Source organism: Euwallacea fornicatus, chromosome 25 (assembly GCF_040115645.1).
Source record: "Euwallacea fornicatus isolate EFF26 chromosome 25, ASM4011564v1, whole genome shotgun sequence".
Taxonomy (NCBI): Eukaryota; Metazoa; Arthropoda; class Insecta; order Coleoptera; family Curculionidae; genus Euwallacea; species Euwallacea fornicatus.
In genome coordinates, this window is record NC_089565.1 from 2,446,199 (window position 1) to 2,472,307 (window position 26,109).

Consider the following 26,109-nt stretch of genomic DNA (forward strand, 5'->3'; position numbering starts at 1 on the left):
GATTAATTTCTATTACCAATATACAATATATATCGAACTAACCACAATATAATATTACTGATTCCCATTAGTGCAATTCAAAAGTTTTTCAACAAATCTAATAAAACCTAGATAATTTTTATCTAAGTTCATGATTGAACTATGATGAAACATCATATTTTCGTAAAATGGTACATGACATCCTAACAAGAGACTTTACCGCACGAGCTTACGCGCCGAGAGTAATTCTTTACCGCACACAGGCCGTTTCGCGTCGTTCGGCGAACTGCAATCAGCACAAAACAATAAAATGGAGCTGCGAGAATGACAGTATAAGTGTCAATTTCTGCACTTGTAAGGTAAATAACAATTTTATTTCTTAATCCATTTTGATGATGTTATCGACGTGTCGGAAGGAAAAATGACCGAACATTAGCATTCGCTATCCAGATTTTTTCTGGAGCAGCATATCTACACAGTATATTGAACAGAAGAAATTTCTGTAGTATAAATTTCAGAACTTAGATAACTTTTCTGTTACTCAAATTTCGTTGTGTAAATTATGCTTTTAACCTCTTCGATATCTCGACTCCTTCTGAACGGTTTTAAACGTACAAGGGCGATAAAAATATTGTTTTATTTTCCACCGTACAATGCGAATAATAAAGTAATGAATCCAGGTGATTCAACGATAATTTTAAGTGATTCTTCGTAAGCTCACAAAACGATTATCGAAACACATCTGGCTACAGAAAGCTTCGCAGTTTGGAAATAAATAGCTTTAAATTTTACATATTTATGTACATTTATGTATCAGTTAGCGACATTGTCAGAAAATACATATCGGCAATTCCAAGTCAGTTCAGATTGCACGAATTTTTTGAAAGATGCCGTTTTTTTTTAATATTTTGATTCAAGAAAATTTCGAAAAAATATAAATATCTTTAAATCCACCACTGCGAAGGTGCAGCACTTTTGAGAAGGAAACTTGGTAAGACTTGGTAAGTCCTGAAGTCTCGCTTATTTCTATTCATGATATTGATGAGAGTAAGCTTCAAATTATTTACCGATTTTTCCTTACTTTGTGCTTTCTGAGCACCGTTCGAAACGTTTAATAATGTGAACCCTAAACGGGCATAAGCCCATCAAATTTGATCTAAACATCTGAAGACTCGTACAGGGCGTTCCGATTCAACTACCTCCAATTAGAGGGTGGTGAAAAAAACAATTTTGTTGAGAAGTGCTTTTTTGACATGTCCGTCTCAAACTTAAACTGCACAATTCTTAAGTCGCTCATAGACACTGTGAAATTTACATTGTTACACCCTTTTGACAGTCGGAACCCGTTCCATTTCTCGTGGAGCCTAAAAGCTGTTTTGTCTTTTCCATTTTCCATCCATTTTCCATTTTTCCCCTATGTCTAACCGGTTTCGAGATATTTTTTATTTGTCAAGACTTAGTGTGGAAAAATGTGAGGTGGAATACGAGAGGCCTGCGCTCCAAAATTATATTGCTCTGCAGGTCTTCATACGGGTCGCTTGAGGAACATAATCAGAGAGAATATTAGTTCAGGTTAGTTGTAACTAGTAGTTACAAGACACATACCTACATTCTGGATTTAGGCCGAATATTTGAGAACTCAGAAGGTCAGCAACGAAAAATATCTGTAATTTTGAACACCCTGTGACTCTAGTAATACTCGTATTTTACGTCAAGTTTCTTACTATGTCTCTTTATTTTGAAGTTCTCTAGGGCGCTGTAAGAGAAAAATGTTTATGCGTAACGTCTGGGAAGTGTTCAATTTTACTATCATAAACTCATAAACTGTTCAAAGTTATATATAGATAGGAAGTATTTTGATATGGCGAAGGTTTCGCTGTAGAGAAAAAATCATAGATTTTTTCTAAGATTTTACTTCAGAACTGAGTCGGCTTTCGCGACATTAAGGTGAACTTTCGCACGTAACTTGTTCTTTAAAGCTGCTTCGAAAATCTACTGGTGCTTCTGGGGTCCGGCCTCTATTGCCACGTGGTGTCTGCCATCTCCGTTGCTGCCATTCACAAGTGGACCGGAAGCAGTCACAGATCGGACGAAAACGCACGAGAAAAAAATTTTACGAAAACGTCAATTCGCATTTTAGGAACTGCGCAGACGCGTTTCAAAGAAGTTTTTATTTCGTGGATTTGAATAAAGTATAGTTTTGGAGATTTTAAAATTAGCGTGTTTGCAAAATTTTAACTTAATTCTTCAAAACGGAGCTAATTCCGAAGCAAAATCTCAACATAAAATCTGAACTTTTAGCGCCTTGGGTCTCAATTACGAAACGTTTCCGACTTTTTCCTTAAATGAGGAATCATCTTATTTTAACTTAATAAGGAATCGCCTCGCAAGCTATTTGCACGCCATTTTCAGATCCTCTGTACGTAAAAATAATTTGTGATTACGATCGATTAAGGTAATTTCCATAATCCACCATTTATATTTCGGCAAAGAAAGGTTACCGAGAGGTCGCCAGGAGAAATTGTGCGTACCGATATCTACAGGGCGTCCCAGTTGTGAAGGTAGCAAATTCAATCGCGTATTCTACATTGGAAAATAAGTGTAGTTTGTAGTATAAATTGTATACCAAAAATGCTTCGTTACGAAAGTACAGGGCGTTAAAGTTTTATCAAAAAATCGCAAATTCTCGAACAAGATATTTTAATGACCAGAAATGGAGAGTGAAGTTTGCGCAATTCGGAACCCGAATTAATGGACAATTTAGGCGTTTCCATAAATGTTTGAGCCCATATGTATCTGTGGTTTGACCCCCCTCCCCTCCTTTTTTCGTCAATCTTTCTCAGCTTACTTGGGGACCACGTATGAACGACTCGGGTATACCCAACACGACGTGTTGCGCATGACCGAAATAATCTGAGATAATATGATTTGCATGAGCACATGTCTAATGAAATCAATGAGCATAAATATATGTCGATGGGTTGCCTAAAGTGGTACTCGTTCACACTTTCCAGATTGGGCATTCGACGTCTCATGGCGTGACAACTGCAACGTGTCACCACCTTCTGAACCTGCGACATACACGATGATTTTCAGACCGACCAAGTTTAACCTTCTAGACCTTTCAATGATCCTTAAAGTGAATAATTAATTTCTCGGCACCTCCATTTTCTTCCGATCGGCGTTCTCATAACATCCCCGTAAAAGTCATCCCCGATTGGCGTGAAACTACTGTAAGCCGTTAGGTAATTGAGATAATAGTAGGTACATTACAATACGACATTGCAAATATTTCGTTACTGCGGAGAGATTATGTTGTGAAATCTCTTATCGACGTTTATGTGTTGTCTTATTTGCAACGACTTTCTGAACAGCATTTCAAAATGTGTTTGAATGTGATTTATGAAAGGTTCTTCACTCCTGCCGAAATACATCCAACGGTCAAGTCTCGCAGGACATGAGAATGTGCCGGCGGCAACAAGAAGGAGTTGATGTAATAACACTAATTTTGTTATTAATTTAAACATTGAGTGCGTGAGTATCGCGTATACAGGGTGTTTCCTATCTACGGTACGTAACTTCGGTAGCGCATTCTATCGCTAAAGTAAAGGTAATTTTGTTACGTAAACTATGTCCCAAAAGAGTTTCGTTAAAAAATTACGTGGTGAACGTGGTACTCCAGTGTTCTTTTTCTATATAAATTTTCTCAATGGTTTTTTCGATTTGGAAGGCAAAAGGTCTCTTCACGTATCTCCATGTGACTCACCGTTTCCGATGGAAAAAAATAAAAGGCATTGTAGTGCGCCGCAATACAATAACTACTATTCACGAATGAATGGCGAGTCATTTTTATTTCTTTATTGTTTAACGACAAATAGCACTTATAAAAATAATCGTTTGTGACATCACAGAATCGAAGCAAATGCTGAAAATGACCACTTCCTGGAAAAACGCCCGATTCCAATCGTCTCACCGATGATTGCCTCACTCCTTCAAAAACTCCTGGAATATTTCTCGTGACATTGCCACCTTGAAGTGTTCGATTTTTTAGTTCATTTTCGTCTAATGCGGGTGTCTTACACACGAGTGACTTGAGGTGACCCCATGAACGAAAGTCTAGAGGGTTCATATCCGGACTGCGAGCTGGCCAAGCTTGGGGACTCCGCGGCGAGTCCATCTAGTGAAATGTCATCAATTCAAATGTCAAAACAATTCGATAAATCAAACGTTAACAATGCGAAAAAGACTTTTTCCCGGACGTAATCAATAAATCGAAATAGCAATTAAAAAAGGAAGAAAATATTGAAAAAGGACTCTGGGGTACCCCGTTCACCACGTAGCTTTTTAATGAAACTTTCACATCCTGTACTTCCGTAACGAAGCATTTTGGGAATGTAGCTTATGTAACGAAATTTACCGTATTTTAGCGGCAGAGTGCGCTCCCCAAGTTGCGCGGCGCGCCCAAGGAACACCCTGTATATTATAAATGAATAAAGCGGTTTCAGCTTTATGTAGTTCGAATAAGTAGGATCGGAGTTTTTGAATTCATGTGTAAGTATTTTTATGGCTCATTGTTACAATATTTATCCAATCTGAGTATCAATATACATTTGTTACACGCAGAAACCATCCGCCCCCTAACTTTTAAAAATAACTTAGTCTGGTCTTAGAAGATAACCTTAGCCACAAAACTGACCAAAAAATCAGAAAAATGTGGGCTGGACCTGCACCTCGGAAATTCCAGGAGCGGCAAAAAACTAGAAATGATGGATTGTGGTAGTTCGCAACGCGAATATCCTTCGGTACCTAACGACCATCTAACCAGAGCTCTGAACCAATTACAGCATAAAGGCGGCAGGGGCTCGATGGACAATTTAAAATTTGCATTAGTGTACATTTTCAAAATCGTTAAAATTCCACGATTCCCGAAGTAACAATATTTTCCCAATCAATTTTCCCGGTGGTGTTAATGAAACGAAATGTGGAGAGAAGAATCCGCCGGTGCCGCGGAACAAAACAAAATCGTAGTTTCATCTGCGATTTGAACGACCGCCGGTACCTCGACGAACCAAAGCGCCGAATTGAGCGAGTACCACATAAGCGAATCCTCAAAATACGCAAACCTACGCTAAAATATGAGAGATTATTAAAGTTTCCTGCCGAAATCGGCAGACTTCCTGCCCACTCAACTGCATCTACATATTATCGCAAGGACAAGGAGGACGATTTTACAATGTAAATTTTTCTTACATACCTAACTAATGCGAAACTTCCTGCTCTAAGGCGATATCCGAGGATCTCTCATTTGAGGGCCTCACACCGACGCAAACTTCTTGAGTTCGATTTACCAACACGAGAAACGGACATTCACCGAGATTTCGTCAAATATATCTGCGCAATTCTAAGCACTAAAAAATCAATTCGCGAAATGTTTAGTACCATGATCGCACAGTATGTGGAACGCGTGTCCGTCGACTGGAACCAGGAAACGAGGTAGACTGCAGGCGGGCTCCGGCGGGCTGTTCTGCGATTTCTGCGAAGGCCTGCCCGAAATTGCAGTGCGTCTCAAGGCCAGGAGCCTCACTTACGTAACCTCCTCCTAACAACCGGCGTAGCAGGTAAAAAAAGCCTCCCTCCTCTGTGTATTTTTAGAAAGACGTTAGAGAAAGACCGCCGACTAGGTTGCTTGCCAAATGTCGTCTCCAAGGAAACTTTATTAAGGTTATCCTGTTTCAATGCCATCGCTTCAGAAAACGAAGAATTTAGCTTACAGAGCGATTTTAACTATTTGAGAACTTTACGTGTTTCCTTCCACTTCCACTGTTTGCTTACGTCAGGTCGTTAACTACACTCCATTCGATTAGAGGGTCAAAGTCAATATTAATCTCCATTCAACATTTTTATCATCAATCGCATGTGCAGCGGCGACGCTACTGACTTTTTCAAATTTTGGAAGTGTCCCGTCGCCGTCCTCGACTTTCCGCGTCGATTCCCACGTGCAACTTCCCTGCCGCGCGCTACGTTTACTCCCGCACTAACGCGTACGTATAGGGTGTCCCAGGAAAAAGCGTCTGCTCTGTACGCCTTTTCTGTTGTTCGTTGAAAAAGTTAAAACGCGTCGACTTCGACGGAGCGAGGGACTTCGGTCGGTGACAAAGTTGCTCCCGAAGTGTCATCGGTCCACCCTTGGGAACCATCCCTGCTAAAATTGCCTTTCAGACGCCTCACTTGAAGGCTAATTTCATTCTGTGCATGGCCAAACTTTCATTTTTTACTTTTGTATGCCGGTCTTGCAGAGACTGAACAGACATAAACGTCGCAACTGGGGCAACGTCAACGCCCATTTGCTCCCATTGACCCATACCCACAGCCTCAAAGATTGGTCGCTCGGACAGGGATTTGAGGTGGTCGCTTTTGTTGGTTCATTTTCCGTTCCTGGAACCTTAAATGGGCACAACTAACTGCAATTTTTACAGGACGCCATGTGTCCCAGAGTAACTGAAGCAGCCGAACTTTGTTTTTCAGAACAAAAATCGGTTTCTTAACAGGATGGACTACGCTGCTGCCGTTCGACAATTTCTAGGTGCAGGATTCCCTGCAGCATGGACAGGCAAGAGCAAGAGTGGCGGAGTGGCCCGCGAGATCTCCTGACCTTAGTCCCCTGGATTTTTTTTCATCGGGAAATTCGAAGACCAATATCTACGACGCACGATTTGATTTCCTCAAGGAGTTACGTGCCCGAATCGTCGAAGAACGCAGGTCGATAACATCAGAAATGCTAGAAAGTGTGCAGCGACTTTTTGGTGCATCAGCTGTGCTCGTACGTTGAAATCAATGGAGGAAACTTTCAAAATTTCTTACGATAAAATAAATAAAATATCAGTAAAAATGGTTAAAGTCAAGTAATTTGGTTTTTGTTTAGTTCCCACGAGCCCGACGAACGAAAATCAAAAATGAAAGCTTTGACCAAGCAGAGGATAAAATTATCCTCGAAACGAGGTACAATGCAACCTCCCTCGCATTTTCAAAATGGTGGTTTCTAAAAGTAAAGGGGCGACATTTTGAAAAAACCCTCTTCACCAACGGATGTTCTGCTCCCTATAAAAGTTGACACGTTTCAACGTTGTCTTTTTGACAAACAACTGAAAAGGTATTCAGCGTGGGCATTTTTCTCTGAGGCACCCCGTGTGTATACTGATAACTCGAATTGTAGGCGAAATTCTGAGCCCTTCTTGATGCTGCTCAGAAATCCTCGTGCCCTGTAGAGGTCCAGAAAGGTTCAAATAGATGCGTTAATTAAATAACATCCGAACACGCTTTTAAATATTATTTAGAAGTTCCTGATTAAAATTTTAATAGTTTCTTGTTCTCGGTAGGAATTTTCATTTCTATCTCGAGATTTCGTTGGTCGAACCGTTATATTGCCGTTTTCTACTTTCCCCCCTGATTTTTCTGCCCGATTTTCCTCCCACATACTTGAGGTCGAATTATGCGTTGTTATTTATCAATTGTTTAATGATAACTTAAAATGATTTATTGTTATGAAAGTAAAAGAAAAAAATCTAGGTATCTATCAAACACCCTGAATCATATTTAAACCAAACCACTTTATTTATTTGTAGCTATAAATGTATAACTGACATTTATTTATTGAAATCGATCATGAGGTTAGTGTTATGATTAATACTGATCGAATTTTAAGCCTTTTTTGATGTTTCCGTGCCTACGTTATGCGATCTCCCGCGAAGGTTAATTGGATGTACACTTACAGACAAAAATATTGCATATTTTATTCGACGTCATTATTTTTAGTATTATTTCGTTTATTTTTAACATTTTTTGGCTTTTTTTCATCGCTAAATGTTTTGTACTAAAAGGTGTTACACACAATTTAATTTATTTTGGACAAAATTCATGAACAGCCTTTATTCTTGAATAAGCAAATTATTTTAAATTTAAATATTGCCGAAAGAACTGCGACCCATCCTGATCCTCGAAGACGTCGAGGTCGCGGCACTAGAGTAGACACCAACGAGTCCCGATATAGAGCATCTACGGGGCTGTCTGAAGCGGCACATACGTATGAGCACGAGATTCGGCTCTTAACTCAAGTGTAAAATTAAGAATTGCTCTGCGGGAAGAACGGGTTCGAAGTCCGCAAGGGACCATCAAAGATCTTCCGCGGAACACGTCTAGGAGGATGCTGGTTACAGTCAAAGCTAGATGAGGGAATGCTGAATGGTAATTGCTATTTTCTTGCGTTGGAGTATCATCATATCCTCGTTATTGTTATTCTCTCCAATTAGATTTTATAACCAAAATCAAACTGTTTTATTAATTCCTCTACGACCCTATTTAAAGCTTCAGCTTGTGATTTATTTATTTATGATGTACGCAAAACACTCCAGGCATTTAGCAATGAAAAACACAAAAAGTGCCAAAGGAAACAAAAAAATATAACGACTTAAAATAAAATATCTAACGTTTTTGTATATATTATTAAATATTTTAAAATAAAATTCAAAAATTCGTAGTCGATAATAAATTTGCCCGGTATCGTCGATGGGAATTTTCATTTTTGCTTGATATATTTGATATTAATTCAACGATGATTTTTTCCATTATAGTTGTAAATTAATGAAGGATTATTAATTGAATTGCACTATTCGTGCTTCACTAGTATTACGAAAATGCATCATAAAAATAACTATTAAGCGAATTATTCACTTGCATTATGCTAAAGTATCAGCCGTTATCTGTTCAACGAAAACGTTTTTTTCCATTTTTCCAAAGTATAGCTGAAATAGCCTTAGGAAGGAGTGACATTGCCCGGACGTACAAAAATCTGAAACGACCCTCCGGTTTTGAGGTCCTGTCCGCCGGCCTTCTCAGGCCTTGAGTCCCTTTGATTGCTGGACATTCCCGTCGCCGAGCGCTGTTCCATTCGCATTCGTAAGTCCCGTCCGGCAATTCAATTTTAGTAGATTATTATTGCAGATCTATAATCTGCAGCACATGTAATGGTGAAAGTTTTGTGAGATTCGGCCAATTATGTTTTCTACTCGTATTCAGTATTGTCGAAGTCAGAAGTGCGCATGTACCGAACCGACTTAAAATTCTGATCTGTTTCGTTCTCCTTAGGATTCCCTCTACCTCCCCATAGGTGTGCTGTTACGGTTTTCGCTAATTGGGCGATGAACCAGGCTACTTTTCGAAGTTCGTGAGGTTTGGTAAATGCTATTAAATCACAAGTGCGACAATAAAAAGACGCAGATTGCTACATGAAAACTTTGCGCTATTTAAAATTCATTGATACCGTTACTCGCACTAAGTCTTTTTTGACTACAGCGTCGAATGCTTAACTCTTACGTGCCATGGCACACCGCACCCTTATACATCCTCATCAGGGACGCGGACGAGATATTTCTAGAACTACATCGAATTTGTTCGAATCACGTTAGTCATCGATGCATTCTCGGGAATATTCTCATAAACTTAAACCGGGAAGTCTCCATTAGTAGTCACATTGGTTGCTCACGTGCTATATGAAAAATTCATAGGATTACATTGGTGGGGATCAATTTTGGAAACCTCCCGCCCTCCCCTGGATTCGAGCAAATCTCTCTCATTATGTGGATTTCCCGTCGAACCATCAGCCCATCAGGTAACGCCTTTAAGGGCACTATTAGCAAGAACTTAGGGACCACAGCACCAAGGAACATACTACATGTTTTTTCTGATAGACGTGAATGTTGCAACAAATTCGCCGATGGTTATTAATTGATCGGGCAAATTCGCTAAATATACAGGGTTAGTGCTCGGAAAATGCATTGGTTTAAAGAAAAAAATATTAATAATTTCATGCAGAGAATGAATTAACATGCATGAAATGCATATAAGACATTATATTCTTTGAGTCGATGAATAAAATTCATCAAGACAATAATTTTAATTACTTCAACTGGCGGTAAAAGTTTAATGAAAATTTATGAACGTACGTGGTTACAAAATAACGAATACTTTTACTTTGTGCAATTTTAAAAAATTTTCATTATCAATGCGATAAAAGATGGACATCTAAATAAATAAATTACATGTTGTTGTAACGGGCCATCGCCAAAGGAACACCTCGCAGTAGGTGAGGAACTATGAGCGCAGGACGTTAATTACACCATTTCCTATTCACCATCAAACATCTGACTGGCAACAGATCACGAATAAATTTATTCAATACGTGTCCCTAATACTTCAACGGCTACTTGAGCTTTTTTTTTCAAAATGGCTGCCCTTTTTTCAAGTTATGGTTCTTTGGAGGCAAATCAATATCTGACATTACTGCACAACCGCACGATTTAATTAACAACAATTTTTTCACACAACACTTTCTCGTAAGGCTTTTTCCAAGTTTGAGCTTCGACTTGGCGAATTTCGATAGTTTAAAAGAATCACATAGAGTGTGTACGAAGAGAGTGTCTTAATATTCGTTTTAATTGCATTGAGTAATACACGTTTTTATATGGGAGAATTCAGCTTTGTATGCCATCACTGAAATGATCCACAACTGTGAGAGTTGCCATTGGTCGGTTTTCATATCTCACGGATTAGATTTCAACCAACCAATCGAACGAGATGGAGTTCATGTCCGTTTGCCTAACCGGAATCTCACACTTATCTTATTTTTTTTCGTTTGTTAATACATTCTGCACGTTAGAAAAGGATTGTCCATTCTGTCCTGTGTCGTGTCTGTATGTTATATTGCATTCGCGCGTAACGCCTCCTACTACAGCAGGGACTGCAGAAGTCTTGCATACTATCCTGAGTTAAAACTAACTGAGAGTGGCATTTACCCTCTACTAAATTTTTTATTTAGTTTCAACTGAGAACAGCGGGTGAGTCCGCAGCTCCAGCGACTTCTCCTGGTGTGCTGATGTTATATTCTAGCAGGGAGGGTGACAAACTAGTATGTCCCGGTTAGTAAGATGTGCGGAAAGTACGCCGTTTTCGCGAGGGTGCGAGAAAATCCACATTCCTCTTCGAGAACGTAAGGACCGCTGCCAAGTCATTTTCCAGACACCTAATGAAACTCAAGCACATTGCGTTTCGAGCCAGTATCATCACTATTTTTAACAATGTCGATATGTTAGTGTCGCATTAGATTTTCTTCATCGTTTTTATTCAGCGTAATTCAATGAGACTGCCGCGATTTCTCCTATAAATATAAAACGTAGGACAAGCCAAAACATGAAAATTCTCTCGGAAAATTGCTTATGAAAAAATCGATTCTCGTAGCAAGTACGATTCAAATCGAGGTATCGCTCGTCGGTCCCGGCGCCCAGCAGAGAAAAGTATCGTTCATTACGCGTCCGAAATCCATTTTCCCGTGTCTACGTGATTTCTCGTGTTCGGCTTTCCATCACACGGGAAACTGTCACGTGCGTTAGGAAAGTGGCATTTTCCAGAACCGTAATGAAATATGTATACTACAACTGGTTCTTTAGATCAACTTTAAAAAGAATGGGCGGAAGGGAAACATATTTTCTGGTCCGCACGTAGAAAAAATAGTTAAAAAAACCTTAAAATATAGTGTTGCATGACGTGCTGTGTGCATTTCAGGGACGTATTCGTGACCTCATTTCATAGAAAAAAATTTCTTATAAAGATATGTCGAATTAACCGTGGTTTTCGAAGTATAAACGTTCGCAAATTAACGTAAAACCTTTCGACTTTTATTTATAATTATATATGCAATGATTTTATTTCTTACGTTTTTCTAAAGCAAACATTCGTATATCGTATCTCGTACTATTTCATACAGAATATCCGGGGTTTTTGTAGCAGGATTTTAACCACGCATTCAAAGCATAAAAATAATACTAGTTTGTTATATAAATTATATTCTAGAAATGCTTTGTTAAGGAGGTAGAGGGCGTTGAAGTTTTATATTTTTTTCAGTTTGCCTTTTTTCAGTAGCCAGCTTAAATTTTGATCATAAATCAATAGCATAATTAGACTGTCGTCCTTCACATTATTTCCTGGTGGCGAGGATTTGGCTAAATGCGAACTATTCGCAGAAATGGGCGGAGGACCAGTTGCTTGGCCTCCTCGATCACCCGATCTAACGCTGTGAAAGTTTTACACTTGGTGGTGTGTGAAGTACATTTTTACTCTACTCCTGTAATCTCTCGGGAAGAACTTATCGGACGAATAAGAAGTTCTGCTGTTCGAGCAAACGTTCAGAATTTGAGAGATGTTCGGCGGTCTTTATGACGACGTTCTAACTTATGTGTAGAACGTAATGGCGATAATTTCGAAAAAATTCTGTAATAATAATAATAATAATTGGATACTGATTTAAATTATAATGTTATCGAATCAACTATGGCAGTTTGACTTATTCTGTACCCGAAATTATTATCGTTTTTGTCCGTTATTATTTTTTATTTCCGTTCTGTTAAAAATCCGCTTTACTCTTAGATCGTCATTAAATAAATGCTTACTCCGGTTTACATTGTAGTAGTATGTCAGAAAATGTAACGTCAGTAATACGTCAGAAAATATAATGTCAGTAATATGTCAGAAACTGTAACGTCAGTAGTATGTCAGAAATGTCAAAAACCTACCATGCCTACTCGATAAAAAACGTAGCATGTGTTACTTCACCATTTTGCAAATAATGGAAAAACGGTAATAGATATTTAAATGGTTGAAACATATAAAGGTTCCTCTATTCAACAGCCAGTTTAAATTTCTAAAATTAAATACTATACGGGGCACCATAAAAAAGGTTTGGGCGATAAAATGACAAATCGCTAAAAAAAAATCACCTTGTATATTTCTATGATCATCTAGTATTATCTAATTATGTGGACTCTAAAGAGTGGCTTATGCTAAAAATCACAATTAAATATCCCAAAAACTTTGGGAGCTGTAGAAGATAAACTTAAAAAAACACAAAAATTCCACACGCTATATTAAAATCTTGCTACGAAAAAACCGGACACCCTGTATATACGTACCTTGTTGAACGTATCCAAAAAAGACTCTACAACACGTTCGATCTTTGACATATGTATTTTTTATTTGCTTTTACAGTTTTTTGAATAAAATATTTATTTATGTGATGCATTTTTAATAACACAATCCTTGTTTAAATAATATAATATTTTTCTTCTTATTTTCACCGAAGTGGCACTATCTAACAAACTTAAAGAAATTCCGAGAGAGTGGTGCGAACACTGACAAAAATAAGCACGACAGTGGCTAGAAATACGATCTGGTTGCTGAATTTTAGAACATCTAATGGACTATACTTTTCATTATTAAATTCTGAATTTCGCTAGGCGTCCCGAAAATGGCATTTTTCGTACCCTAACGGGAAAGGTATCTTTTTCGGTACCCTTGCGTGCAAGGTGCTGTTTAAAGCTGTACAAATCCATTGATCGTCCCGCTCCCCAAAACGTGTTTCGTCAGAGTTGTTTAAATTTCCCAGACTCGTCTACGGCTCACCCGAGAATCTAGTTTTATGCGCCCTGCAAAGTAGTTTCCGAATATGGAGGAACTAAGGGTGACATGCCGTTGTAACATCATAGTTGAACTTAATGTTCACAACCTAACCAAACGAGCAAAATTGCTCTTTTGGTTTCGGTTTAAGTACGAATTTAACCCAATATCTTAAAATTGAGTAATTTCTTCAAACCTGCGAGAAATTATTGGAATTTTCTGTTGCTCACAGCTAAACAAAGCCGTTTAATTTAAGGAAGTACCTCTACAAGCACGAGATCAGAAACGGAAAAACTTCGTTTTCATGTCTAATGATTTTTTTGTAATGTGTTTTTTCCTGTAACGATTTTGAGACTGATGTATTTCCAGATGTATCTGCAAAGTTGCCGAAAGCCGTTGGGAAGGCTTTAAAAAAAAGTTCTGAGTATCACAACTTTTTTAAAATTGGAAATTCATGCAAAACTATGCGGTTAAGGTAATTCAATTTTAAAGGAAAAAATACGATGGTGTTCAAAATGTTATATGTCTACTTTTTAATTATTTACGTTGGTAATTATAAGCCCCGGGGCATTTCACGGTATGTCCGATGCGATGTCCAACAAAGTGACACGTGATAATTGTGAAAGTCGCCAACTTTGAAATTTCCGAATTTGAAAATGTTCGCGAATCTCAATTTGAAAATGTGCAAACACAGTCTCTCTGTGGACATTCATATTCACGGTTCTCTCATAAAAACCCTACGGTACCGTTATTCATTTTTTCGAAGAAAATAATGCGTCCAATAAGCCCGAAATCTCAATGCCTCCATCTTCAAAGCTAAATAATTCAAATCTCTCGCCCTCGCCCTCGCCCTCCGCCAGTGAGCCGTGTGGCCGCAGAGTAAACAGAGTGCAGGCCGATATCTGGGCCCTTAGACAGGGACGTATCCCCACCCTGTATTGATCGGCACCCCTCATCCACCCTACTCCAACGGCCGCCCGGTGCATTCCCGTCTTGACTTTGGACGACGAGCTTTGTGCGTTTACATGGAACTTTACAGAAGCAGCTTAGACCAAAAAAAAAAGAAAAAAAGTAGGATGGCCGAGGCAGTAATTGGTTTTCGATACAGGGCATTTTTTAAGGACTAGTCCCTTATTGGTTTTCTTCTACAATTTCTTAGATGCGCCTCGTCCCGTTTTTTTTAGTTTTTTTTTGTTTTTTTTTTTGTTTTTTTTTTACTTCATTTGGCAAGCCTTGATGTCCAAAAAAAATCAAAAAATATATGGCGTAGTTCGGTATACCCGCTGATCCCATATTCCATTCACTCGTCCCGACTAAACACACAATACATATCAACTTGAAGAGAGGTAACCTTGACGTTCCGCTAAAATTTACAAGGTTGTCTGAGTCTAAAAAATTGTCGATGTTTCTAATTATTATTTATATCGTTATTTTCAGAGAATTCAACTGTCCGAATTAGGGACAGTTAATGAAATAAGAAACCGAAGAAATTTACCTCACGTTACTCGGACAAATGGGTTCATGCTTTGTTTGATTTTGGATTTTTACCTTGGCATTTCTCCGTAATACGATTATTTTCTACTATTTGGTCCAATGCAGATTCTTTTCTTTCATTTTGTTCAATGCTTTACGGTTTCTGAGGGCAGTCACGTATTTTTATTAAATATTTAATACACAAGGTCGAAAGCATTTAGTCATTTGCATCAGCTATTATTTACGTAAATCTTCGTTAATTGCTTTATGTACGTATTTATCGTGAATGTGGACCCGCTCCGACCCGTCCGGGCATTTTCTCGGCTCGACCAGGAAAAACGTACTTAATTTCATTGTCAAGCGAGAGTGTGCATTTCCCTAGGAACTCTCGCGAGCTTCACGCTCCCATTTTCCTTCACAGCCCCATTGCCTCACACATTGGCCCCCCAGCACCCAGTGGCAATCCGCTGTCGTTTTATTGAAAATTTTCATTATTCATTCTTTGAAATTATTTGAACCGGACCTGATTAACGAAGGAATTACCCGGCCCGATGCTAGCTCGGTCCCAGGCTGAAACCCGACTTGGGGGGTTGGGAGTAGGCCTATAAGACAGGCCCGGCCTTCCCGAGTTTTAGTTTATCTAAATCGAGAAATCATACTTCTCGCCCCTTAAATTGTAAAAAAATAGAGGGTAATAACATGAAGCGACGGAGATCGTGCAGATTTCAAAAAGGGAGTTCTGGGGTAGGAAATTCGATAATTAATCACGAATTTCTTGAGGAAAACGTGATTGTTGCATTTTGCGAATTGTTCGTTACTGAATTGCAGGGAATGGAATTTCCATTTTTTTCAAAGAGCATTGATTTCAAATTTTCAATCTTGAGATATTTAATAACGGCGTTAACCGGTCTACAGCTACTAAAACGCTAGAAAGGGACGAAGGGAAATACACGTTAAATAACGGTTTTGATGCTGAATCAGGCGTCCCCCTTCGGGCAAGGCGATCAAAAGTGCGTCACCTTACGATCTTCCGATACGCAGAATGAAGGTGGTGACAAAATGGAGCATTCCCAGAGGACGAAACAGTGGCCCCATGCACCAAATTAAAAAAAAAAAAAACGTACTTTTATTCGTGTAGATCAAGAGGTCATCTGGATCAGTACACTTCCCAGAACAGCTCATGCCATGCGCACAAGAGGTATAAACAATGGATGCTGTGGATTTGTATTTCCCTTTGTTTGCTTTCTTCGAGTGCGATAAATGATAATTAGTCCCGTTAGTGCCTAGAGATGAAAGTCTTGGAAACTTTACCAAAAGGATGACATCCATGGAAACGTTGAATGGAGACAAAATGATGGCCAGTTTCCATTGTTGTTGGTGTGCAGTTTCCATGGAAATGGCTTTTCACCTATAACTGCCAGGACATTGATGCACTGACCAGGATGGGATGGCAGTGTTGAAATGAAAAACGCGCTATCCTAAGATTTTTTTAGAAAATTTAATGCCGGTTTAAAGACGTAGAGAGCAAAGGGCCGAGTCGGTCATTCGAAATCCGCCAGGGTGCCCTCAAGCAGCCAATCAGAAACATATTCAAAGAGGGATTTTTGACGTTGAGTTCGGCCTTTAAACTACTAAAAGTAAAATTCGGGCACAAAGAACAAACAAATGGCTGTGCCGGTCAATTTAGACCTTCCAAGAATTGTGGAATGGGGACTAAAATGAATACACAAAGCGGTTAATTTTTCTTTTTTTTATTCCCTTTTGAGTGAGCAAGTTCGAATTGGGCCCTAATAAAGAAAGCGCCGCTTGATGAACGTTCAGCTTGGCGCACTGCACCGTCCAAAAAACCAAGTTCTGGACGTCCCACAAGTTTATAAAAATTGCTAATTATCCGAATTAAAACAAAAAAATTATATATTTTATTTTTTGCACTTAAAGACAACGATTGACATTCTAAGGTTCTATGGCAACAACAAAAATTGTTCTCATTTTTCAAATTCACCTCCGTCAGCTTACTGGAAATAAATTCCATTAAAGATTCCATTTATGTTGAGCCTCATGCTGCTGGCAAAACGAAGCCTTGATCCTTTGGACACTTGAATGGGATGAAAGCAAACACCGATTATCAAGTTTTACAGATAATATATATATATATATATATATATATTGCAGAGATCTAAATGGGGTGCTTGCCAGTCTATACCCACCCGGATGCTCCACAAAGACCACTGGCATTTCAATGACACGAATAAAATAGCTAATTTCTGGAATTTCGAATAAATGTTTTGTATGTGTGTAAGTTTTCGTTGAAAATATGTATTTTAACGATTGAAAATCTAAAGAAGTCTACTGAAGTTTGACCGAAAGATAATTGAGATTGAGCGGCCGAAGAGTTTAATAAAGGTAAATGAAAAAACCAGATGGTGTGGAATGTCCCATAGAGGGGTTACTATGAGTCATCCGAATCGAAGAGAATTTGAAAACCTTCGGAATAATTTAACAGTTTCCCTTTCCATCCTGGATTCGTTTTAATATTCCGACAATGTTCTAAAGAGGTGATTAATTCAGGCGAATATATACTTTTGCTGTTTTTTTCATTTCCACCTGGGACTTTTTATATCTACTGCGGGTCCCCTGCCCCTCCAATATCTGTTCCACACAGTGCATGGACCGTCTCGGTCCAGCTCTGCTCCACAGGAACTTCTCCTTTATTTTTCGCAAGTGTTGAACATTTCGACATTTTACAAAGACATTTTCTAGGAAACAGGCAAGAAATATTTTTTAGCAGGGAGCAAGTTTCATAAACGGAGCTATGAATCATGCGATTTAGGAATATGCTTTTTCTGTGCGGGGCCCATTTCTATTTATAAAGTCGGCTACCGAGGTGACCCATTCAATGTTAGTCTTGTTGCACTCGTGCCAGCTTTGAGCAATATTGTTAAAACTTCTATTAACACCTCAAGGAGGGGACGATGAGTTACTTTCTCGAGCGGTACGCCCTGATGGATGGCCGTCAGAGGGATTTTCAGGCTCCTAAGGGCGCCTGCGATGATATTTTCATTTTCCTTAAGGAGCTCTGCATTTTCTTAATTGTAAAGAGAGTCTGTGACGGTCTTCTTTTCGGACTAGTCCAAGACTTTCGATTGTGTAATTCACAACGTGCTGCCGGGAAAGCCGGAGTTTCAGGTGTCTGTGAAGTTGTCGGTGAGCCCGGTTCACTTTCGGAACCTTTGTTCTTTTCTTTTATATGTTGATACCTGCTTTTCATGAAAATTTCAGTCAAAATCGCACCCTCTGTTGATGCATTTGCGATCTTGCGGAGGGATGTGACTAAGGTCGGCCTGAAGGCTACGGCGATGATGCAACGAGAAGACGAACAAAGCACCTGTACTGCCCATATCGCCATGTTATTTGCATATAGTGCCACTTACCTGTATCTTATCCTAGAGGGTTTTTCCTCTCGAAGCATGCACTTGATTATACATATATACAGGGGGTTCCGGTTTCTTGTAGCGGGGTTTTAACCACGTATTGCACGCGTAGAAACGAAATTAGCAACACCAAGAAAGCCAGGGGGTTGAAGGCATTCTTTTCAATTTAACTTTCATAGGCGCCACAGTTTTTGAGATGTTTAGCTTAAATTTTGGGCATAAGTTACTCTTTAGGATCTACACGGCCGGACAACACTAGGTGATCGTGGAAATATACAGGGTGATATTTTTTAGAGTTACGACTCATTTTATCGCTCAAAACTTCTTTCATGGCGCTCCGTTTAGTATTTAATTTCAGGAATTGGAAATTCCTGTTCAATTTAGAAACTTTTTTACGTTTCCACCATCTTAGTAGCTATTGGCGTTTTTCGAATATTGCAAAATGGTCAAATTTGGTCGGTTCCTGACGTTTGCAACATTGTATCGGCCATATATTTTCTGATACAATAAAACGGTTTAAACAGCAGAAAGGATTTATTTATTGACGATCTAAGAGTAGAGCGGATTTTTAACAGAACAGAAATAAAAAATAACAGCGGACAAAAAGGCGACGGTAACCTGAAGTTACTGTCGCCTTTTTGTCCGCCTTTTTGTCCGATCCAAAACAAATTAAACAGCGATAATTGATTCGATGACAAAATAATTTAAATCAGTATCAAGTAATCATTATTACGGAAATTGTTCTAAATAATCGCCATTGTGCTCTGCAAATAAATTAGAACATTGCGACAAAGACCCCCGAACGCACTTCAAATTCCGAATTCTGGCTATTAACACAGCAGAATTTCTTATTGGCCTTATGAGTTCTTCTTGAGAGTTCACAAGAGGAGATAAAAATGTACTTCATGAACCCCCGAACATAAAAATATCGAAGTGTTACATCGGCCGATCGAGGAGACCAAGAGATTGATCCTCCATGATCTATCCATATCTGTGGATAGTATGCATTTAGCCAGAGAATAATGTGACCATCAATTCGTCTAATAAAGTGCTATTAACTCGTGCTCAAAATTTAAACTAAATATCTCAAAAACTTTGGGAGCTATAAATATACGTTGAAAAAAATATAAAGCTTAAACACACTGTATTTCTTTAACAAACCACTTCTCCAATATATGTTTTATTTGGTCTGTGCAGTAAACCAACATTATTTTTATATACAGAATATATGGTTGAAATCCTGCTACAGGAAACTTGGACACTTCGTGTGTCGCTCTGACATCAACCAATCTTCTAAATCTCTTTTTCTATCCAAATCAATTTTTTTAACGACGTACGTTACATCCATCCTGGAAATCGTTCCCCCGTATATATCGTGCAGCAAAGCAATTTCGAGGGTCCACAGTGTTTGTTGGAAAGTAACTTTCAATTCCTGTTCAGAAATGAACTAAAAAACTCTTGGTAGAGGAAGCCCATTGGACGAGTTTTACCAGAACACCAAAAGAAACGAAAGGAGACCAAGGATGTTTTCGTGTATACAGGGTGTCCCAGATCAAAGTGCAAATATTTTAACCATGGTTTCTGCTAATGAAATTAACAAACACGTATTTTTTCTTTTTGTCGAAAAGTCTGTCGCTTAAGTTCTAGGGCTCTTTGAATATGGGGCCCCCCTCTATTCCCAATATATGTATTAAGCAAGATGGTGGCCACTTTAAACAATTTTTACAGTGTACGATTTCATTCTTCTTGGTTATTTTGTCTCAAATAATTCAATAAATACCTTTGGGCAGACACGGTTTAATCTGAGGAAGATAAGTAAGAATTGCTTTAAAATGACTACTACGAGAAAACGACGCATTCTGCAAAAAATCTCCAAGAGACGAAAAGGTTTCTAAATGAAAGGTATAATCAAGTAATGCAATCACTTGATCGAAATATTTAACGGTTGAATAAATACGGGCCCCTATATTCATAGTCCGGCCCTTATATCTACGTTATGGCAAAGATGTATGTTTCATTTTTTTATTTGCGGATTGCTACGATCGAAAAATGTTTGCACACCAAATCTCATAACAATCCGTTGAAGGATTCTTCCGACATAAATTATTTTATCCGAATGGGGCCCCATATTCAGAGAGCCCTAGAACTTAAATGACAGACTTATGGACAACAAGCAAAAATACGTGTTTGTTAATTTCATTAGTAGAAACGATGGTTAAAATATTTGCTTCAGTTGTGCAGTTCTCATTTGGAGGTGTGCGTCTTGGCATGGTGCGGGTGGGCATCATTTTGTTGGTAGAATTATGGACCGCTTTGTCCATTTGGACATTCTTAAGAACAATCTACGTGCAAATGATACGGGAACTTTGGATAAATATGTTTTCCAACAAGACAATGACTCTAAGAATAAAGCGCGTATTGTTAGGGAATGGTTATTATGTAATGCACTGAAAGTGTTGAAAGGGCCGCCTCAGCCACCAGACATAAGCCCTATTGATCACATTAATTTGGGGCGCCCTGTATACGCCCGGTCAACCGCGTGTACGTATTTGTGGAAAAATAATAAAGCTGTTTTTTAGAGACGGATTTAAAGCGAATGTGACCGAAAAACATCACTTTTTCGATGAATTTTTTACGCTTTTTCTGGGTCGCAGGGGCTGGTAGACTGGCCGACACATTTTACGATTCCGTCTAATGTCCTCGGGACAGTTCGAGCGCGCAGGTCATTCCGAATTGCGACTTCTAATATGGTAAATTATCTTAAGGCAACTAATCCTTAACCGTCCAACACTCTTGTTTAAAATGAAATTCAATTTCGTTGTCTCCACGTTTTGTGGAATCTTGTCTTCCCGAAGGTTTATTAAATTACTTGAGAACTTCCAGAGAATCGTGCTAAAAACTATCTTTCTTAAGAAACATTTAAATCGTTTTCGAATTTGTCCTTATGTTACGAGCCTGACGATGAGGGGCAACAAATTAAACAAATTTCCCCAACTCGCTGTGTAACTTCTTTTTTTTTTATAAATAAAGATAGAACTTCGCTGACATGGCAAAGGGGGGCTCGATTTTATATGTCGAGTTCAGTTGGCGCTTTCAGATTTCGGATTTCTGACATGTCGGGAATGATCGTGGGATTAAGCAGTAGCTGTAGTCTACTTGACTTAAGAAATATCGACAGTGATACGCGTCGTTTTAGATAAATAAAGCGAATAAACGTTTAAACGACGAACTAAAGACGGAATAAACGTTTACACAACGTTTTCGTTTCTGTCGTATTCTACGGCAAAATATTTGTCAAAAATAAATTTCGTTTTTCACAAACTTAAAGTTTGTGCCACTCTATAATTTACAAGAAAGAAAAGTTGAGCTTCCAGAAGGAAAAAACGAAACTAAAACTACAAAATGTCGATATTAACGTCGTGCAGCATCGCCAGCAATTTGCAGACGAGTAATGCTGTTTTTTTTGACTAAGCATTTAACAAGCTGCTTTTTTACCTTTGCCCGGTTCATTTTTATAGTGTACGTTTCACCACTGATGTCGAACGAGATTTTACGACAAATCGAATAGTCAAATTTCGTTCCCCCCTCTAAAATTGGCTCAAACCTTCCGGTCAAGCGTTCGGTCGAGGCAATTTTTTTATCTCGATCGAATAATTTCCTTAACGATTGGAACTTCTCGAACCCTCAAAACATGGCGGGGATTAAGTTTTCTCCGATAATTTTACCCCATTCGGGATGTTTAAGGTCGATATTTCGATAATTGGGGGCGGAAAATGGGGGGTAAAAATTATTTAGATGTTATCAGAGGATTTGTGTGGCCTCGTGACGATGGTGGGTGAGTCTTTTTCCTATGAAAGAAGTTAATGGCGGTCAGGGATTTTTTTCTTTTAAGTGCGTTAAGAGCCACGCTAATAGTTTTCAAACACCGTCTACATTCCCTTGGATCAAAAGTCGAAACCGAGGATAAAACATTTTATTAACGGTTCGTCTGTTAGACGTAAAAACGCCCATCTTTTTGCCACAAAGCAATATCTAAAGAGCTTGAGTTATCGGAGCGTATTATTTAAAAATTTTCAGGGAATCCCCATAAAAGAACACCTTCGTCTTAGCCTTAACAAATTTTCTGCGTCTATTAGTCCCGAGTTCTGGTCAATTAACTACCGTTGCTTTAAATTCTCGAATAAATGCTTTCCTACTTTTTCCATTATTCGCCGAGGTGAACTGGCGACTTAAGAAAATCCGAGCTTTTTTTGGTAAAATTTTCCTTTGGATTTCGATCAACTCCCAGGAGATCCCCGTCGGCCGCTCGCTCACCTACTTAGAACTGGACTACCACGTGATCCACAGAAACTCCTAATTCTACGCTTCGTTTACGTCATTGACCACTTCGCACGGGTTAATATTCCGACATTTTTTTCTACCTTAACTCGACTTTTATTGTCTATAAATAGACGCAAGCTACCTACACCGTTTTCAGTCAAGGTTTCGCTAACCCTTTGGAAATATTTTAAAGGATGTTCCAACATCTGACCTTCTATTACCTCTCTTCGAATTTATACGATATCGGATTTGAAGAAACATGAAATCCGCATATTTCAACTTCTTAGGTAGAATTAAATCAGTCCAGTGACCTCCTAAGCAGATTTGGCAAATTTATGTGAACTCGTGGTAATGGTAATCCATTATCTGCAGCTCCTCATTGAGTCACTGAGTCGGGACATTAAATTTAATTTTTTCGCCGGGTGTTTGATAATTCAGTACCATTGTCTTTAAATGGAAAAGATATCTATTTGTGAGAATATATTACTCTTGATAATGTTGTCGCTTCTGCCTGCGTTTTACCTTCTATAGGTGTCTTCGTTTAATACGTTTCGATGTCAAGAAAGAAATTGTGTAAAAGCATTAATTCTTCATGCGTGCTAATATAAAAATTAGATTACGAGCCTTGCATGTCTGTGCACTACTTAATGCTTTTAGAGCTCATTTACCTACCCTATTGCATCATACAAGTAATACAACTTCGTATTAGATATTACAGGAACTTTTGTGTCTTGCAGGCCAACCTGGGCGTGTAGAATTTCAATATTTTCTACATTTGTTTAATTGGGAGGAAAATAGTTATACCTCTTACGTACGTATCCGTAAACAAGATTATTTTTTACTGCTTCTAAAAAGTCAAATGTTAATACTTTTTGAGTTGCGTTGCAACATGTTAATAGTTTTACGGAGTAAACAAATTTCTATATTTACATCGGAAATCTCAGTAACTACTGGACAAGAGCAACAATTAATAGATCTCTTTCATTGTCTTTTGTAGACACGTCTGTTGTAAACTTTTCCTTTCTCTTCTGTTTTCGAGCTGGAAGTAAAAATTTCATTCTGGCTATTTTCAATAAGTCCTCCTTATTTGACTAAAATGTCAGTTATGTAAGTATGATTACTGCATTATTAAGACAATTTTTTGAGTAGGTGTTTCTCGCCGTTTTCGTAACACATTTGGAGTATAAATGACGCTAAACAAGGATATTCATGCAACTAACATCCCAATTAAATGAGAAGAATCTATAAGACCATAGAAAATTTTTAACCACTCTACAAGGTTTGCCTCCAAGAAGACATCTGGAGAGCTCCATTGGCTCTCTCTATCTTCCACAATTACTCAGATTTTCTGCGCGTAATGTTGAAGGCGAGGGAGGTCGCAAGCTAACCCAGTAAATTTGTGCGGTTGCCGAACGAAGCGCTTTTTCTTCGATTGGCAACAATGGATGCAAACGCCGACTAGTGACTTAAAGCCGAAATTAAGTATGAGCCATAATGTATTGGCAACAATGTCTAGGTAATAAAAATATTATTTTCCCGCTTAAGCGTTAAAAATGACCCATTACACCCTGTTTCGCGTCGTTAAACCGTGACCTTTTTTGTAAATCGAAGAAAAAGCTTTTTCTGCCATAATTTTTTCACTTCAGAGCGATGCTTTGCAACCGAGCTGGTCAAAAGCGGGAAATTGACCTACGGGAGCGGCAGATCCGCCATTTTCTAGTCACTGTTATGACGCCGCTCGATCCTTCTGCCCGTGGAACAATGCTGTAAGTCTGCAAAATTTGAAAGTCTTTAAAACCATTTTTTTGTAATTTTTTTGGAAAACGAAAAATAAACCCAAAAAGCGAATAAATTATTAGTCAAAATCGATCATAAAAAAACCTGTACGTCACGCTATACATGACAGGAAATATATTTAGCAGGACTTTCCGGGATTACAGGCCGTGGCTTGTCCAGCAAAATACTGTTGTGACGTAAAGGCGCATTACATCAAATTTCTTACAGAAGAAATTAGATAATCTAAAGTGGGCTGTACAGCGTGTTTATTGAAAAAACTGATGCAAAATAATATTCGTGGAGCAGTTTTCTTCTTGAATCCTCTGATTGCGCTTCAGAAGCTCTGTACCAGTAAGGAAGATCGCCAATTTCGAATCAGGAAAAAATGTCCAAATTATGCACAAGGAGTCCCGATTGGTGTACTGTGCGTATTTTTGAACGTTTGTGATAGTGCGGCATAGGATTAGAGACAACTTGAGGTACTCAGGAGCCGAGTCTGCGCGTCGGGCAACTGGGCAGCCCCACCACATTGAGGCTGTTCCGACAAAGAGGTACGTAAATCGATTTTGGATCATCAGGAATATATGCACATGGTATGTCATTCGAGATTCCCTCCACATACTTGGGACCATGTCTAACGATCCGGGATGGGTTCTCTACCCTGTCGGACCGAAGCCCTTGTAGTAATCTCCGCCGCTGGCGGCTGCCGTTGCGTCAATCATAGCCGCGCTACGGGCGGTACAAGATGGCCGCTACGGTCGATGCTCCCGCCAAGTGTGAATTAAGAAGTGTGATGCATTTCCTACAGGCAGAAGCACGTACAACTTCGAAATTCATCGTAGAATGAGCATGGTCCACAGTGTAAATTTTGTATGTGACGACAGTGTATGGATATATAGTAAGAAATTTAAAGAAGTGGAAACCGACATCCGTAACGAAGTTAAGTTGCGACGCAAGTCATCGCTACTTGAGCACAAGAGCTCTGGTTGAGCGTGTAAATACACGTTCAATCAAGATCACACCTCTATGCTCATTATACCATAAATATCCGAAGCGGTACGTCCTTCTGTACGTAGCAGATCAACGATACTTTTTAATTGATACTTGACGGGAGCATCGATTGTAGAGGCCATGTTGTCCTACTCAAAGCTCAGTCATGATTTACGTACAGCAGCCACCAACGGCGGAGGTTGTAGTGGAAGGGCTGCGCAATTGCACGACACGCAGACGTGGCTTCAGCGTGTCTCGACGCGCGATCGGCGATTGAAAGGAAACGGCTTTTCTATTGTCATTGTTACATACTGAATGTTAATAAAATAGAATAATTGCCCTGAATTTGCCAGTGGAAAACTGTGAAAGAGAATATCGAATGATTTTTACTACTTCCACTTACGTGTACACTTGCGTTGCGCGTTTGCCGTTGCTGGAACTCAGCGCTTGTTGAGCTTTTTGCCTTCGTGGCGTCCCTGTGATTCGTCAGTTTAAACTCTGCGCTTGTCGTACCTTGTTTTTCCCCTCTCGATTTCCGTCCTCATTAGCGTCATTTTTCTCGAACTCTGCGCTGATCCCTCTCCCTTTCCCTTGGCGGTCCAGGGGCTTCTTGGGCCATTGCTCCGCATATAACATGTCA

The 26,109-nt window shown here is 39.0% G+C and overlaps 1 protein-coding gene and 1 long non-coding RNA gene across 3 annotated transcripts in view; one reads left to right on the forward strand and one right to left on the reverse strand.

Annotated features, from left to right (window-relative positions):
• LOC136347008 (GDNF-inducible zinc finger protein 1-like) overlaps positions 1–5,768 on the reverse strand; it is an 84,904-nt gene extending 79,136 nt beyond the window's left edge. For both annotated transcript variants that reach the window (XM_066296633.1, XM_066296634.1), the window contains exon 1: positions 5,234–5,768. The gene's annotated coding sequence lies outside the window, so the exon portion shown is untranslated. The remainder of the gene's footprint in view (positions 1–5,233) is intronic.
• LOC136347009 (uncharacterized) lies at positions 5,458–6,881 on the forward strand. The gene is made up of 2 exons (XR_010733414.1): positions 5,458–5,597; positions 6,505–6,881. It is a non-coding gene; the product is annotated as an uncharacterized lncRNA (long non-coding RNA).
• The last annotated feature ends 19,228 nt before the right edge of the window (positions 6,882–26,109 follow it).